General features: G+C 40.0%; 1 protein-coding gene across 1 annotated transcript in view; it reads left to right on the top strand.

Annotated features, from left to right (window-relative positions):
- The window catches only part of FSTL5 (follistatin like 5), an 873635-nt gene that overhangs the window by 634898 nt on the left and 219667 nt on the right, over positions 1-19070 (top strand). The window lies entirely within an intron of this gene.

Below are 19070 nucleotides of genomic sequence, written 5' to 3'. Positions count from 1 at the left end.
AGAAATAATTGCAAGTAGTTACCCCCATAGGGGGAAGAAAAGACAAACAGGAATGTCTTTTAATTTTAACTTCAAGTGTACAGTGATCTAGGAGAGCGATTGTCCCTTAGAAGATAATATCAGCCATGTATCACTTCAGGCTTCTCCATGTTAGGGACAGCAGTAGGCAACCCAGACCACCTCAGGTGTGATGCACACACCTGAAAGCTTATTATTGCAACAGCGGATCTGTCTACCCATCTTCCTGAAAATGTAGGCAACACAGGTGTTCTATGGATTTAATGTCCCCAGGAGCAGTCATCAATCATGGAGGGAAATAAGCCAATGGATAAGAAAGATGGCCTATTAAATCCTTACCTTAGTAACTACTGTTTACCTTTGTATCTTCCCTTGAGTGCTGTAAGTGGACACTAAATGTTTATTTGCAGAAGGTATTGGAAAATTATAGTATAGTACAGTAGTCTATTAACTCCATGGCATGAAACTTCTCCTTATATATTGTTCCACCTACTAAATTATGTCTGGGTACACTGTTCAGTAGGGCTCTCCAGAGGTCCTGCAATTGGATTGTTCTGACTTCAAGAATCTCCAAAGATGCAATAGAAATAGCTTACAGATGCTCAAAGTTTAATATAGAGATATGCTATTTGTTTAATTCCCTAAAAGTAATAAAACTTAAAAGATAATCATTCTAAAGACAGAGGTCAAAGTAGTTAATATCCAAAATTATTTTTTCATTTTTATAATTTATTTTTTAAAGATTTATTTCACTTACTTGAAAGGCAGAGTTACTGAGAGAGCGAGAGAGTAAGAGAGAGGTCTTCCATCTGCTGATTCACTCCCCAGATGGCTGCAACAGCCAGGGCTGGGCCAAACCAGAGCCAGGAGCCAGGAGCTTCTGGGTCTCTCTCATGGGTGCAGGGGCACAAGCACTTGAGCCATCTTCCACTTCTGTTCACAGGCCATTAACAGGGAGCTGGGTCAGAAATGGAGCAGCCAGGACTTGAACCTGTGCCCTGGGAGATACTGGATTTGCAGATGGGGGCCAGCAGCTCCTACTCTTATAATTCTATATCTTATAATTTTATATTTTATAACTTAAAATCAAATAAAAGTCATGAAGTAAAAACAAAGACAAATTCCATCCTAATTCCCTGTTTATTCCCTTATAGTTGGAAAGGTACTTGAAATCGTATGGCTTTGAAATGACACAAGTTTGGGGTTATTCTCACTTGTTTATCATTTGCTGTTTATTTTCAGATCACTAAATTGATTCTTTTTAACTTTATTTATGGTGTGTATTTGAAAGGCAGAGAGACACAGACAGGGATCTTCCATCTGCTGGTGCGCTCACTGAATGTCTGCAATAACCACTACTGGCCCAGGCCAAAACTAAGACCAGGAAGTCAATTCTGCTCTTGGGTAAACAGCCAGGTTTTGGGCCCAGGCTCTCTGATATGGGAACGCAGGCATTCAAATGACACCTTAACCCATCACATATTTGTTCTTTATTTATTATCTCATCATATACTGCCTCCTGTGGGACTGCATAACTCTCTGCATTCTGTTTTGTTTCTATTATTGACTAATAATATCTAATTTTCAGGTGTAATTCTAAGCTACATGTATAAGTAAAACTCAGTTTATTGTCAAATACCTTCAAATAATATTTACAATTTTATAAATACAATAGGAACCATGAGGCAGCATACTGAGATCTCTTCCTTTTCCATCTATTATTGTAATATTGTTAAACATTTACTTCTACCTACATTATTATTATTATTATTATTATTATTATTATTATTTTGACAGGCAGAGTGGCAGTGAGAGAGAGAGAGAGAGACAGAGAGAAAGGTCTTCTCTTGCCGTTGGTTCACCCCCTCAATGGTTGCTGCAGCCAGCGCACCGCGCTGATCCGAAGGCAGGAGCCAGGTGCTTCTCTTGGTCTCCCATGGGGTGCAGGGCCCAAGCACTTGGGCCATCCTCCACTGCTCTCCTGGGCTACAGCAGAGAGCTGGCCTGGAAGAGGGGCAACCGGGACAGAATCCAGTGCCCTGACCAGGACTAGAACCCAATGTGCCGGCACCGCAGGTGGAGGATTAGCCTATTTTGCTGCAGCGCCAGCCTCTGCCTACATTATAAGCCCCCAAATTTGTTTTATTTTTCTTTAAATAGTAAATATAATTCAAAGAGAATTTTTAAACAAGAAAGCAAGACTTTTGCATTACCATTTATGATAGTCCTCATTCTTTAATCAGAATTTCTGAATTTGCTTTACTCTCTTAAACATACTTTAATAATTTCATGGTCAAAATAATACATTTTCTTAGGCTTTCTTTGCCCTATAATATTGCTGTTTTTCCTTCATTGAAGAATATTTCATCAGGATATTGAATTTTAGTTTTTCTTTCAACTCTTTCTATTTCTTCTGTAAAGTCTTTGCATTTTCTATCATTTTCTTGTTTGCTAGTTTCTAAATGGAGGACTAATAGATTTCTAGATCCCTCACCCCCGTTTCTCTTGATGCTTTTAATAAGTTACTTTTCTTTTTATTGAGTTTCAACGATGTAGTTATGATCTATCTTGGTGTGGTTTTCCCTACCAGGGATTACTCAACCTCTTGGAATTTGGTGCACATATTTTTCAGTATATTTGGAAAAAAAGTCATAAGTTTCAAATTGATTTTCTTCCTTTTGGGTTCCAATTATTGACATGTATGAGTGTTTGACTTTTCCCTATAGGCTACTGAGCTCTGTTCATTTTTTTTTTTTTCACTTTTTAACCTTGTCTCATTGTCATGTTTAGATAGTTTCTGTTGCTCTCACTTCAAAGTCACAAATGCATTATTTTCTACATATCTAATCTTCCTTTATATAAAATTAAAAATTATTTCAGATACTATACAACTATAGTAGTTCCACTTAAATAATTTCCACTTCTTTCTTCATTGTATTTGTATTTTCTAGAAATCATTAAATCTCTTTATATGGCTAAGCTTAAAATTCTTCATCTATGAAATTTTTTGTTTTATTTACTGATATTTTTCTTGCATATAAATAACACTTCCTGTTTCTAAAATATGTTATTCTTTAAATTGAATACTGGACAGTCTTGTGAGTATACATTTGCTGTATTTCTTTGAGAAGTGTTGAAAGTTGAGGCTGCCATTGCAGTGTAGCCGGTAAAGCCGCTGCCTGCAATGCTGCCATCCCCTATGGACACTGGTTTGAGTCCCGGCTGCTCCACTTCCAATCCAGCTCTTTGCTAAAGTGCCTGGGTAATCAGCAGGAGATGGCACAGATGCTGCGGCCCCTGTCATGTGTTGGCTAGTTATGCTGAACATTTTTTCATGTGTCTGTTGGCCAGCTGAATTTCATCCTTTGAAAAATGCCTGATCAAGTCCTTTTCTCACTTCTTATCTGCATTGTTCATTTTGTTGTTGAGTTTCTTTAGATCTTTATAGATTCTGGATGTTAATTCCTTATCAATTGCATATTTGCCAATATTTTCTCCAATTCTGTCGATTACCTATTCACTTTGTTGAGTGTTTTCTTTGCAGGAGTTTCTTAAGTTGTTAATTTCCAGTTTCATTCCTTTATGGTCATAAAAGATTCATGGTATGATTTCAGTTTTTTTTTTTAATTTTTTGAGAATTGCTTTATCATTTGGTCTAGTCTAGAGAAAGTTTGATGCATTAATGAAAACAATGTATATTCTTCAGCTGTGGAATGAAATGTTCTATAGATATCATTTAGGTTCATTTGTTCCATAGTGTCAATTAGCTCTGTTGCTTCTTTGTTGAATTTTTGTCTAGTTGAAATTTATTTCTATTTCCATTGACGGAAATAGGGTATGGAAGTCCTCCATTATATTGTGTTGAAGTCTTCCTCTCTCCCTTTTGGTATTGTTTACAATAGTCACAGCTTCCTATTGAATTGTTCCCTTAATCATTACATAATTCCCTTCTTTTTCTCTTTTAAGGGTTTTTGTGTTAAAGTCTATTTGCTCTGATGTCACTATGGCAGCTCCTGCTCTTTTATGATTTCCATTAACATGGAATATCTTTTTTCTTTCAATAATTTATGCATTTAACAATATAAATTGAATACTTTTTTGTGCCAGTCATTTTTTTTAATTAGATTTAGGAACAAAGTGAGGCTTCCCCTGCCTCCCATCCACACTCCAACCCTTCACCCACCTCCCTCTTGGATTCTTATTCTTAATTTTTTTTAAAGATTTATTTATTTATTTGAAAGTCAGAGTTACACAGAGAGAAGGAGAGGCAGAGAAAGAGAGAGGTCTTCCATCCTCTGGTTCACTCCCCAATTGGCCACAATGGCCGGAGCTGAGCCCATCCAAAGCCAGGAGCCAGGAGCTTCTTCCGTATTTCCCACATGGGTGCAGGGGCCCAATGACGTATGCCATCTTCTACTGCTTTCCCAGGCTATAGCAGAGAGATGGATTGGAAGTGGAGCAGCAGGGACTCAAGCTGGCGCCCGTATGGGCTGCCGGCACTGCAGGCCACGGCTTTGCCCGCTATGTCACAGTGCTGGCCCCCATTCTTAATTTTTATGGTGATCTATTATCAGTTTACTTAGTGATCTTTTAGTTAACCCTACTCTAAGTAGAGAAGTTCAGTAAATAGTATGAAGAGAAAGAAAACAAAACAAAATAAAAAAGCTAAACAGAATAACTCCTCAGTGGAAAAGACAATGACTATAAACAATCATCCATTCTTCTACTGACTATCTCGCTTGAATGCATTACATTTCCAGTATTCTATAGGTTGCTTTTGATTAGGAAAAACGTGATATTTGTTTTTTGGGGGCTGGCTTATTTCACTAAGTTTAATGGTTTCCAGTTGTGACTATCTTGTTGCAAAAGACAGGATTTTTTTTTTTTTTTTTTTGACAGGCAGAGTGGATAGTGAGAGAGAGACAGAGAGAAAGGTCTTCCTTTTTGCCGTTGGTTCACCCTCCAATGGCTGCTGCAGCCGGCGCATCTCGCTGATCTGAAGCCAGGAGCCAGGTGCTTCTCCTGGTCTCCGATGCAGGTGCAGGGCCCAAGGACTTGGGCCATCCTCCACTGCACTCCTGGGCCATAACAGAGAGCTGGCCTGGAAGAGGGGCAACCGGGATAGAATCCGGTGCCCCAACCAGGACTAGAACCCGGTGTGCCGGTGCCGCAAGGCAGAGGATTAGCCTGTTAAGCCACTGCGCAGACCAAAAGACAGGATTTTATTTTTTGTTTGTTTGTTTGTTTGTTTTACAGCTGAGTAGTATTCCATAGTGTATGTATACCATAATTTCCTCTCTTGAGAAACACCTATTTAAGTCCTTTGCCCATTTCTTTACTGGATTATTTGCTTTGTTGTTGTTGAAATTCTTGAGCTCTTTATAGATTCTTTATGTTAACCCATTATCAGTTGCACAGTTTGCAGATATTTTCTCCTGCTGTGTTGATTGCCTCTTCATTTTGCTGATTGTTTTTTGGGCAGTGCAGTAGCTTCTCAGCTTGATGTAATCCCATTTGTCTTTGTTTGCTGTGCTTCTGGTGTCTTTTCCAAGAAGTCCTGGCCTATGCGAATGTCTTATAATTATCCCATGTTCTCTAATAATTTGAAGGTATCAGGTACAGATTTAGGTCTTGATCCATTCAGAGTGGATTTTGGTACAGGGTGTAAGATAGGGGTCTAATTTCATACTTCTGCATGGAGAGTTTTTCCAATGCCATTTGTTGAAGAGAGTGTCCTTGCTCCAAAAATTGATTTTAGCTACTTTGTCAAAAGTAAGTCGGTTGTAGATGTGTAGAGTTTCATTTCTATTCCATTGGTCTCTAAGTCTGTTTTTGTGCCAGTACCAGACTGTTTTCATTGTAACTGCCCTGTGGTATGCCTTGAAATCAGCTATTGTGATGCCTCCTGCTTTGTTTATGTTGCATAAGATTGCATTAGCTATTCAGGGTCTCTTTCTAGGTGAATTTCAGCATGGATTTCTCTAGATCTGCAAAGAATGTAGTTGGTATTTTGATTAGAATCACACTGAATCTGTAAATTGCTTTTAGGTAGTGTGGACATTTTGATGATATTGATTCTTCCAATCCATGAACATGGAAGATTTTTCCATTTTTTAATGTCTTATTCTATTTCTTTCTTTAGTGTTTGGTAACATTCATCGTAGATATCTTTGACATCCTTTGTTAAATTTATTCCAAAGTATTTGATTCTTTTTGGAGCTATTATGAATAGTACTGATCTTACAAGTTGTATACAAAGGCTTTTGCTTTTTCCATATTGGTTTTATATCCTACCACTTTACCAAACTGTTTTATTAGTTCAGTCTTTCAGTGGAGTCTTTTGGATCTCCTATAAATGGAATCATGTCATCTGCAAATTTGTACCCCTTTGATTCTTTTTCTTGCCTAATGACCTAGCTAAAAATTCCAGGACTGTATTAAATAGCAATGGTGAGAGTGGGCATCTTTGTCTGGTTCCAGATCTTAGGGGAAATACTTCCAGCCTTTCTCCATTCAATGGGATGCTTGCTGTGGGTTTTTCATATATTGTCTTGATTGCTTTGAGGAATGTTATTTTTTTAAAAAAGATTTATTTTATTTATTTGAAAGACAGAGTTACAGAGAGAGGGAGAGATAGAGAGAGAGGTCTTCCATTTGCTGGTTCACTCCCCAGATAGCCACAACAGCCAGAACTGTGCTGATCCAAAGCCAGTAGCCAGGAGCTTCTTCCAGGTCTCCCACATGGGTGCAAGGGCCCAAGGATATGGGCCATCATCTATTGCTTTCCCAGGCCATAGTAGAGAGCTGGATCGGAAGAGGAGCAGCTGTGACTAGAACCGGTACCCAAATGGGATGCCAGCACTTCAGGCTATGGCATTAACCCGCTGTGCCACAGAGCTGGCCTGGAATGTTCCTTCTATACCCATTTTCGTTAAGGTTTTCATCATGAAAGGGTGTTGCATTTTATCAAATGCTTTCTCTTCATCTATTAAGATAATATGATTTTTGTTCTTCAGTTCATTAGTGTGGTGTATCATATTGATTGATTTGCAAATGTTGAACCTTTCCTGCATTCTGGAGATAAATCCCACTTCATCAGGGTGGAAGATCTTTCTTATGTGTTGTTGTAGTCAATTAACTAATATTTTATTAACTAATATTTTAACTAATATATGTTGGGTCCATTTGGTCTTTAGTGTCAATTAACTCTGTTGTTTCCTTGCTGATTTTCTGTTGAAAATTTTCTGTTGACCTCTCCATTGCTGAAAGTGGCCTACTAAAGTCCCCGGTTACTATTGTATTGGAGTCTATGTCTCCCTTAGGTCCATTAAGATTTTTTTAATTAGCCAAGGGCCCTGTAATTGTGTGCATATATGTTTATGATAGTCACCTCTTCTTGTTGGATTGATCCCTTAATCATTTCATAGGGCCTTTCTTCATCTCTTTTAATAGTTGTTATGTTAAAGTCTATTTTGTCTGATAGTAGGATGGTCACACCAGCTCTTTTTTGGTTTCTGTTAGCATGGATTAACTTTTTGATCCTTTCTCTTGCAGTCTGTGTGTATCTTCCTTGGTGAGATGTGATTCTTGTAAGCAGCAAATAGATGGGTCTTGTTTTTCCGTCCATGCAGCCAGTCTGTATCTTTTAGCTGGAGAATTGAAGCCATCCACATTCAAAGTGACCATTGATAAGCAATGACTTGGTTCTGCCATTTTTCTTTAAATATTTCTATTGTTTACTTTGAATTTCTCTTATATTTGAAATGGTTGTTTTTCTTGCATCTCATTCTTTCATAATGATGGCTATCTTTCTGTCTTTCTGTGTGTAGCACACCCTTAAGCATTTTTGTAAGTCTGAACAATTTTTGTTTGTTATGGAAGGTCTTTATTTCACCTTTATTTGTAAATGAGAGTTTTGCAGGGTACAGTATTCTGCTTTGACAGCTTTTTTTTTTTCTTTTAAGACTTGGAATGTATCTTGCCATATCTTCTGGCCTGTAGAGTTTCTGATGAGAAGTCAGCTGTGAGTCTAATTGTCAATCCTATGAAAGTAATTTGGTATTACTTATGTGCACATTTTACGTTTTTCTTTATGTTTTACTGTGGAAAGTTTGACTATAATGTGTCATGGTCTTTTCTGGTCTTATCTGTTAAGAGTTCTATGTGCTTCCTCTATTTGAACATCCTATTTTTTCTCCAGATTGGGGAAGTTCTCTGTAATTATTTCACTAAATAGGCTTTCTTTTCCTTCTCTTTTCCTATACTATTTCCACTCCTTCAGGAACTCCTAAGACCCATATGTTGGGTTGTTTGATAGTATCCCATAGATCTCCAACAGTGCTTTTAAGTTTTCCATTTTTTTCTTTTTTTTCTGACTGTATGATTTCCCAAGATTTGTCTTCTAGTTCAGATATTCTTTCTTCTGCCTCATCATTGCTGTTAAGACTTTTCACCACATTTTTTATTTGACCCATTGAACTCTTTTATTTTTTAAGATTTATTTATTTACTTGAAAGTCAAAGTTAACACAGAGAGAGAAGGAGAGGCAAGGAGAGTGAGAGAGAGAGAGAGAGAGAGAGGTCTTCCATCCACTAGTTCAATCCCCAGTTGGCCACAAAGGCTGGAGCTGAGCCAATCTGAAGCCAGGAGCCAGGAGCTTCTTCTGGGTCTCCCATTCAGGTGCAGGGGCCCAAGAACGTGGATCATCTTCTACTTCTTTCCCAGGCCACAACAGAGCGCTGGATTGGAAGTGTAGCAGCCAGGAATTGAACCGGCACCCATTAGGATGCCTAGGATAGATTTTCACTCATGTCATGTATCATTTTCTTTAGTTTGTGGATTTGCTTCTGATTTTTTGAGTTAGCCTATGATTAGTTTTCTGAATTCCATTTCTGGCATTTCCTCAATCTCTTCATCTTCACATTCTAATATTGAGATGTGGTGTTCCTCCGGGGGGGTCATTTTTACTTCTTTATTTGTGTTTCTTGAATTTCAAGTCTTATTTTTCAGCATTTATGGAGTTGATTTTAATTTTGTTCTGTTGGTTTTTATCTTTGTGGTTATGCTTCTGTGGCTTTGTGGAATGTCTGCCCTTTCAGTGAATACAAGCAGGCTGTGGTGAAAATGGCCGGGGGGCTCTGGTCAGTGTTCGAGGGTGGGCTGAGTTTCCAGGGTAACATTCAAGCCTGGCATGGTAGAACTCCAAAGTGAGCTATGCCTTACACCTTTTCGCATAGCCACAGAGGTCCCAAGGTCTTAGCACATAGGGCTCCTACAACCTCTGAGACCAGAGGGTGCTGTTGGTGCAGGTGCCCCTCTGTCTCTTGTAGCTGCCTGGTCATCTTCCTGCCAAGCTCTGAGGCAGTGGAGGGTGCGGGCTGTTCCCTCACTGGTAGCTTTGATTCATGTGCACACAGTAGTATCACTGACCTAATTCCTACTGCCACTGCTCCCAGTGCTGCAGCATTCAGGTGTCCCATCTCAGTGAGCTGTTATGTGTGCACCTGTGGTTGTAATATTGATTTAAAATGGCACCTGCCCTTTCTCAGCCAGGTCACGGGTTCTGTTTTGGAGAGGTTGGTTTGAATCAGCCATCCCCATCCACTTCCACTAGGACCACAGGAGGCCACCAGTAACGGCCAGCTCCCTAGTCTCCAGTCTGGACCCGTGCCTCACTCTCTCTGGCTCTATCCCCGTGGCTTGGCGCACACTGACCTCCTCTCACTGTCTTAAAAATGTCACTAGCTCTGGCTGTCCATTACTGTGGTTCTCTGCATGCGTGTTGGCACTCACCATGTAGGTTCAAGCCATTTCTCCTCCTCCTGTGGGGCTTCCAGGTTGTTCTCTCTCCACTTCTCTGCCAAGCATATTCCTCCTACTCTGTTCTCCGCACTGTTCTTTTTCTAGCCTTATGAAGCATGCTGCTTCCTAATCCACCATCTTCCTCCCACCTGCCTTTCTCCATCTTTTTTACTTTCAGTCTGTGTGTATCTTGCAGGCAGCTAGTGGATGGGTCTTGTTTTTTTAGTTATTCAACCAATCTCTATGTTTTAACTGAATAGCTGAGGCCATTTACATTCAAGGTTACAAGTGATAAGTAATGACTTGGCTCCTTTGTGCTTTTACTAGATTTTCTTCCTTCACATTCTTTCCTAGTGATGACTATCTTCCTGTGCCTCTGTGTGTAGGACATCCTTAAGCATCATTTGTAAGGCTAGAGGTGTGATGACCATTTGTTTAAATTTAGGTTTGTTATGAAAGGTCTTTATTTCATCTTCATTAATAATTGAGAGCTTGGCAAGTTATAGTATTCTGGGTTGACAATTTTTTTTTAAGACACGGATTGTGTCACTCTAATCTCTCCTAACATGCAGGGTTTCTGATGAGAAATTGGCTGTCAGTCTAACTGGAGATCCTCTGGAGATAATCTCGCATTTCTCTCATGCACATTTTTAATATCTGTTCTTTATATTACTGTTGAAAGTTTGACCACAGTGTGTTCTGGTGAAGATCTTTTCTGGTCATGTGCTTCCTAAACTTCCATGTCCCTTTCTTCCTCCAAATTACAGAAGTTTTCTGGAATTATTCCATGCAGTTTCACACAAGGCCTTCTAACCCATTCTCTTATTTTTACACCTTCAGAAACTCCTGAGAACCATATATTGGATTGTTTGATATTATCTGATAAATCTTAACATTGTTTTTAAATTTTCTAATTTCTTTTCTCTTTTTTCTATGTAAACTGAGATATTTCCAAAGATTTGTCTTCTAGCTAGGATATACTTTCTGTCCCATGAGGCTGCCCCATCCATGGAGCGAGCCAAGGCGTTCCCAGAGACAGCTGCCTGTCTGTGTGTTCTGCCTTGGCAGTTTGAATCCAGGTGCCAGTGATATAGAAAGGAGGGGAGTGACTCACAGGCTTAAGTGGGCACCCCACCCCCTGCCAATCTTCCAGGCCAGGCTCAAATGGGAACCTCACATTTACTCTTCGGATAAAATCCACTGGTCACATACATGCTTGTTCCATGGTAGATTTACTCTCCTTTTAAAATGGCAAGAGCCCTGGTTGGGGAGATAGAAATCAGGCAATGTGCTCTCTTTTCACCCTGCTTCCCAACGTGTGCCCCGGGCCACAGTCGAAGTCTGTGTGGTCTCAAGTTTCTCCCTCAGGCAGTATCCCCAGTGACACTGGCTGCTGCAGTCTCCTGTCGTTTCTCCTTAAGAAGATGGGGTCGCCTTCGGAGGCAGGTTCTGATGCTGCTGGGGCAGAGCAGAGAACTGCCCATCTTCACTGAGTCTGACTCTGCAGGACTGGGGCAGGTGGAGAAGCAGGTGGGCTTCCCTCTGTCAGACCTGGCAATAGCTCAGCCCTACTAGCTCCCCGGGCTGAAGTAAAAGTCAGTGGGTGGCAGTAGGAGTCCTTCTCAGCTAAAACTGCAAGAAGCAGTGTGTGGCTGTGTGGCAGTTTCCCCCTACCTTGTCATGGCATGATGGAGGCTCACAGCCAGCAGCTGGCTGCGTGAACGGCCAGAGGAAGCCTTGTCTCTGTCCTCTTTGTCCCCGTCCTCTCTCTTCCTGTCCCACAGAGTGTTCACTGGTTGTTCCTCCCTTTGCTCTGCTCATATCCTAGAGCAGCTGAAATTTGTGTGGCGATGCCCTGTTTAGCCATCTTTGATCTCAGGAATTTTAAAAAAATGAAACAAATCCATGAGAGTATGTCTAGAATACTTTTCTTTTACTACCCTTTTTCAAGGTTTATTATATTTATTGCAAAGGAAGTTACGGAGAAAGGCAAAGACAGAGAGAGAGTGGTCTTCTGTTTACTAGTTCACTCCCCAAATGGCCGCAATGACCATGGCTGGGCCAGGCTGAAGCCAGGAGCCAGGAGCTTCTTCTAGGTCTCACAGGTGGGTGGGGCCCAAGGACTCAGGCCGTCCTGCCCTGCTTTCCCAGCCCATAATCTGGGAGCTGGACTGGAAGTGGAGCAGCAGGATATAAATCGGCACCCATATCAGATGCCAGCACCGAACGCTAGGCTTTAACCTGCTGTGCCACAGTGCAGCCCCTCCCTATCCTTCTAAGAGATAATACATATCTGACCTAAATGAAATGGTTTATGAAGTCTTCCCTACCTGGCTTTCAATTAACTCTCTAGGGTTAATCTAACTGATAAGTCATCTATCCTTGTGCAAGTCCTTGCAGCTTTTATTTTTTAAACTATTTATTTATTTGAGAGGTAGAATTAGAGAGAGATAGAGAGGTGGAGACTTGCATTTGCTGGTTCACTCCCCAGATGGTTGCAATGGCCAGAGCTGGGCAGATCCGAAGCCAGGAGCCAGGAGCTTCTTCCAGGTCTCCCGTGCAGGTGCAGGGGCCCAAGAATTTGGGCCATCTTTTACTGCTTCCCCAGGCCATAACAGAGAGCTGGATTGGAAGGAGAGCAGCCAGGGCATGAACCAAATCCACAAGGGATGCTGGCACCTCAGGCAGAGGATTAGCCTCCTGTGCCACAGTGCTGGCCCCACCTTTGTAGCTTTTACACCTGTAGTTTTTCATTTGTAGTCCCCTATTCATTGCACTTAGCTTGACCTTGTGATGTTTTATCCGAAGCATTGGATTGAAGTCCCAGCAGACCCCTTCTCACATCCTTGTGGTTCTCATCCTGTTCTTATCCTCCTTGGTGGCTTTCTTCCCTACACATTTCAGCCACCAGGATTTTTTTCTCTGAATATCAGGCTCTATAGTTTACTGAGACTTTTCAGTTATTCCTCTCTGTATCAATGGCAATTAAATGCATCTAGATAGAAAACAGAGATAATTAAAAACTCACCTGGTTTTCTTCTTTTCCTCTTCTTTCAGGAATCACTACCCTTTGATACAGGTTTTCCCATATTTGATAACAGCTATTTCATATTTGTTATACTTACCTATGGCAGAGGGTTGTCTAAGTTTCCAACAGTGACCTAATCTGTTCTTTGATAAATTTTAAGTCCCTTGAAGCTGCATTAAAGACAAGTTTTCTCAAGACCGGCATTTGAAGGAAGTTACAAAAATTAATAAGCATGTTAATTTTGACAATATCACCTCTATATCCAATACATTCCGAAATGCTAGGTAACACCTGTTTTGTTTTCAGAGTCCAATACTTAATTATACCAAAAGCCTTGGCAGATGCTCAGTAATATGTGTGTGTGTGTAGAGAGAGAAGGGTAGACTTAAATAAATTATATTAAATTGTTTGTAACTCCATAGATATGATATCAGGGGTACTCCAAAAGATTCGTGGAAAATGGTATTAAAAGCTTATTTTGGTGCACATTTTTTTAAATCTATATGTAGTTTTATTATAATCCATGAACTTACTTAAGACCCCCCTGTGTGCCTGATTTTCAGAATATTTTGAAGTAAATTTATCTTTCAATTACATTTTCCCTGCTCCTTTGAAATGCCCTGATAGAAGCTTGCCTTCAGCCAAGGTGTGGTCACCACTCTAAGCATTACCTTCCCAGGACCTCCTGGAAACTTTGTCCTGTGATGAAGTTTTGGCCGATCGATGGTGAAAGTAACTAATGTATTTGATACCTGAATTATGACCATAAACAGAAAGAAATGCATTTTTCTCTTCTTTTTCAAGTTTCTACCTTTGAAAAGTGAATATGATGGTGGTAGCCAGAAGAACTATTTTCAGCTGAGAAAATGAAAGTCCTGTTTGGAAGTCAGTATAATAAAAAGAAAGTACCAGAGTTTAGTAAGGGGGGTAATAATTCCACAAATGAAGGCCACATTCAGACGCTCAAATGGCAGAGGGGTTTCAATATGTGGTTGTATTAAATAGTTTGAGATAAGAGGCAATCTCTGGTACACCACCTGGAAAACGCATGATCTCATTCAATCTCAAAAAGTAAGGTAGAATTGGGACTGAACAGTGTTTGGAAGGGAAATACTGCTATTATCTAGGTGGACTCCAAATATAGTTGTAAAGGTTCCTCATCAAAAGGGGACAGATAAGAGGAAGTAGGATATGATGACAGAAGCAGGAGTTTGGGATGATCTGATCAATGACTCAATTAAATCAATGAAAGTAATTCTAAAAAATAGATATTGTGATAGACCTTATGGTGCAGCAGGTTACGAAACCTCTTGGGAAATCTGCATCCTTTTTTCAGATTGCTGGTTTGAGTCCTGGCTACTCCACTTCCAGTTCCACATCCCTGCTACTGTGTACCATGGAATCCAGCAGATAATAGCCCAAGTGGTTGAATCCTTGCCTCCTAGGTGAGAGAACCAGATGGAGTTCTGGGCTCCTGGCTTTTTCAGGTCCAGCCCGCGATCTTGTGACATTTGAGGCATAGACAGCAGAAGACACACACACTCTCTCACTCTGTATTTCAAGAAGATGAAAATAAAATAAATAAATATACATATTTTATAAATAAGCTAGAAATGACAAGGATATGGCTTTTTGCCTAGAGTTTTCAAAGCAAATCAACCCTTCCAGCATCCTAAGTTTATTTCAGTGAGATTGATTTTGAACTTCTGGCCTCCATGAAAATTATAGAATAAACCGGCATTATTTTCAGCCTTGAATTTAAATTATTTTTTACAACAGTAATGCACCGAATTATGTAATATGATCAATGGACTAAACCATTCTTTCACTACCTAGAAGGGTTTATATTGTGTTTTGTCTACTATCTTTGGTGTCTCTGTTAAAGCACTCTATATCGCCCGGCGCCGCGGCTCAATAGGCTAATCCTCCGCCTAGCGGCACCGGCACACCGGGTTCTAGTCCCGGTCGGGGCACCGATCCTGTCCTGGTTGCCCCTCTTCCAGGCCAGCTCTCTGCTGTGGCCCGGGAAGGCAGTGGAGGATGGCCCAAGTGCTTGGGCCCTGCACCCCATGGGAGACCGGGAGAAGCACCTGGCTCCTGCCATCGGATCAGCACGGTGCGCCGGCCGCGGCGGCCATTGGAGGGTGAACCAACGGCAAAAGGAAGACCTTTCTCTCTGTCTCTCTCTCTACTGTCCACTCTGCCTGTCAAAAAAAAAAAAAAAATAAAGCACTCTATATCCTTTCCTTATTTGTTAGGTTTATTTCTTATTGCCAATTGTGGGATAATAGCGTGCAGACATTCAGTTATGCGGGCTCCACATATCCGTGTAGAGCAGTACTACTCTGTCCTTGTTCTGTGAACTACTTGTTCTCTGTCTTTGAGATGAAGCATAGAAATTATGCGTAAGCATTAAAGAGCACTGTAAGTTCTTATTGCTGTGTCTTCTATGCAAGGTATCTTACTTCCTGATAACTGTAGAAATTAGGAGGGAGTGGTATTCCCACTACAGATAGTTTTAGAATCATACCCCTAAGTCCTTGGGCCCCTGCTGAATCTTCTTTTCTCTATTTGGAAGACACTAGAAGAGGAAACAGGAAAAATTGTGTGCAGAGGGTTTGCAGGGCAGACCTTGTAGTAGTCCTGACCCAATTGTGAGGATTCATAATTAGTGCATTCAGTTGTGAGGGACTGAGAAGGATAAGGCATCCCTGTGTTCAGAAAAGAAGAGGGAATGTGTTTAGCATACACCTAGTCCGGTTTTGCCACCAGAGTACGATGCCAGTAAGCTTTCTGGGCGAAGGATCAAATTATGCATAGGGTCACTTCTCTCAAAAGCATTAAAGACTCTCTTCCTGCCTCTTGGGCACAGGCAGTTTTAGACCCAGTGCCACGATTGAATTACCTGCATTTGTGGAACCAGTTCCACAGGGATGTCACTGGTAAATATTCTTTAGCTGATTCTGAGTCTAAAATTGATATAAATGTTTCTGAAGACTAGGCTCTCAGGGGACTACTGAAGATCTGTGCTTTGCCAGCAGCACTATCACTCATGATTTCCTCGGTTTGTAAACGTTCTCAACCTTGTGTTATATTCCTTTTTAGTTTGTTTGATAACAATCCACCTCTACTTATTATGCTGCATTTATCTTAGTTGTCTATTCTTTCTTTTGGAAGAGTTATGTCACTTTTTTACAATTTAACCATCATCGTGTTGAACTTTTCTTGTTTTTCTTTGGAATGTATTATTTTAGAAATTTGTCTTTTTCTTTTTTTATGATTTCTCTGCTTTCTGGCCCAGACATTTTTGTTCTCATGAGTTCTTTCTGTGTTGCCTTATGGGATCTGTCATGAAAGAGATATGAAAATATTGCATCTGTCTGCCCAAAGCATTCAGAGTTCAAGCAAATGTTTTCCAACTTCTCCTCAGTGATTTGACTAATCCCACCCAGGGACCATTCTTCCATTAGAAAAACGCCTAACCTATACCCAGATAAGAGCCATTATTTTCTTCCGTGGATTTCTTTCAGAATGCTTCTTCTCCTCTGTGTGTTCCCTCAGACTTTTACTTCCATGGGTTTCCTGGCCAAATGCCCTTCATGCCCAAGGACAGCTTCACCCGCGTGCAATAACTGTGACTGAAATAATTCTGAGATGCCATGGGAATTTTCTATGACTATTACACAATTTGTGTAATCATTTGGTAAAAATCGCTGAAATATTAACCATATTTTTCCTAATCTTTTTTTTTTTTTTTTTGCATCACTTTGGCTTCACATTCAGGTGTTCACATCACATCCTTCCTCTGGTTGTGATCCTGTGGTGGCTCCCAATGTCTGTCAAATTAAAAGTCATTCTCCAGCACGCCTTCACAAGATGTGTGTTCTGATTTCTCTGCTGCCTTTGCTTCTTCCTACCCTACCACTGTCTCTTCTCAGAAAGGAAATACCAGAATTCTGTACTCAACACTCAGCTCCTCTGGACCCTGAGAACATGCATTTGCACTTGGCTAATGCCTTTAGTGCCAAAATTCTCTGCACCAAATCCTCACGTGGCTCAGTTCCAAATTCTTTTCACTCTTCACTTAACTGTCACGTTCTTGGGGGTGGCATAGCGGATAAAGCCGCCACCTTCAACATCGGCTTCTCATCTGAACGCCAGTACATGCCCCAGCTGCTCCACTTCTGATCCAGCTCCCTGCTAAAGTCCTGGGAAAAGCAGTGGGGGAAAGCAGCAGAAGATGTCCTAAGTGTCTGGGCCCCTGACACCCATTTGGGAAATCTGATGGAGCTCCTTGCTCCTGGCTTAGTCTGGCCTAGCCCTGGCTTTTGCTACTTTCTGGAGAGTGACCCTGTGGACGGAAGCGATCTCTGTCTTTCTTTCTCCCCCCTCTCTTTTTCTCTCTGTTACTTTGTCTTTCAAATAACTAAATGAATCCTTAAAAAAAAATCAGTGTCTCAATGAAGCCCACCCAGTCTACACATTTTAAATTGTAATACCTCCCACCCCTAGCTTCACACACTGGAAGTCTCTCCCTACTTTTTATCCATAGCCCTATTATAACAAACCACCCTAGGCTAAGCTACTTTTTACACAGCTTTTTTTTTCTTTATTTAACCTTTTTAAAGCAGGAATATATTCTACTAGATAGCATAAATTTTTAAAAAAAGTTTAATAAGCTGGAAGTGTATTTGTTAGTAGTATAAATCGTAGACTCAAATTAAGTAAGATAAATTATATATTACATCAGTATTTGCAGATTATTTTTGGTCTACCCTTCCTGGACTTTTCCTTTCTTTCTATCTTGTTTTGAGGTGTCTAGAACAGTGCCTTGCATATTGTAATAACTAACCAAATACTTCTAATGAGGGAAAATGAATAAATATGTGGATATTTCTCATATTTCCTGGTTATGGATATCTTCACTCTTGTCTGCTCTTTGTGATATTCCATTTTCCCCTACTGTCAGATTACTGACTAGACTACTAAAATATTTCCTCAATTTCAAAGGAGACTCTTTTTAAAAGAATTAGCCACCAAAGCTACTTCGTGTTCTGTGTATGTGCTTGTGTGAAATGTCCAGGTCTAATTTTCATTTTCATACCTGGCATATTTGTCCTTAAAGTTGGTCTCTTCAGTAAATATTATTTCATTATGAACTTGTCTTATTTTATTTTCCGTTTAGTTTCTAATACTCTTGTTTTGATGCAACATTGAAGTATATCTTTTTAAACCATTTAGTTATTGCTTGATATATTATGATATCAAACCTAATTATTAATGACAGAAGAAATGGAAATTTCATTTCTATCATAGGCTATAAGTCTACAGTGTTTCCATTGATTTGTTTTTGTATCTAACCCTTAAGAAATATTTCTCTAAAATGAAATATGCCTTTAATGGTATAATGGATTGGGAAATTCTTGGCTGAAGAATTGGTGGCCTTCCCAACTTTCACTGTGTAATTCTTGTATTTGGAAAAAGTTGTCTCAAGGATCGGAACCTTGGAAATGAAATTTTTTATGTATCATAACTTTTACTTAGTATTTGTACATTAATAAAGTATAGAATCTTTCCTTTGATTAAAATACATTGTAGATTTCTGAAATCTAAAGCCTCATTCAGAACTTAGAGGAACAACACAACCAGAGGGCTTGAAACCTGTCATAGGCTGGTCCTTAAGAACCTTAGAATAAGTTTATCATTAAGGAAGGTTCCATGGAAGAGCATTTCTATATAAATAGAGATAGTTATGGGACCTGGCCACTCAATTCAATACTGTCTATGTAGGGCCACTATAGAAATTTAAATAACCTGTAGTCTGTGCTCTAAAGCACTGAGGGAAAATTAGCCACATGTGCATTAGGAAAACACAGCAAAAGCAAAACAAACAGCTCTGCCAACAGTCCTAGTACAGAAATATAGCAAAAGTCATCTGTCAATACCTAAAAAAAACTGTTTGCCTCACATTTGATGAAAACACCAGACCAAACTTTATAACATAAAACTTGACTATGACAACCAGCACAGGGGGTTAACCTGCTTCCTCAGATCCATATTTGTTAAACATAGATATTACTGCATAAACAGTTATTCAGTAATCCAAGAAAGTCATCCAATAGATCAGAAACATTTAGCTCATATTTATTAAATCTTAAGACTTAAAGCCACCTGCTAAGGCTGCAACATATAGAACAAACTTCTGTATTGTTTAAAAAGAGAT

Source organism: Lepus europaeus, chromosome 8 (assembly GCF_033115175.1).
Source record: "Lepus europaeus isolate LE1 chromosome 8, mLepTim1.pri, whole genome shotgun sequence".
Classification (NCBI taxonomy): domain Eukaryota; kingdom Metazoa; phylum Chordata; class Mammalia; order Lagomorpha; family Leporidae; genus Lepus; species Lepus europaeus.
Note: the sequence above shows the minus strand (reverse complement) of the source record. Positions and strands in the feature narration are given on the sequence as shown.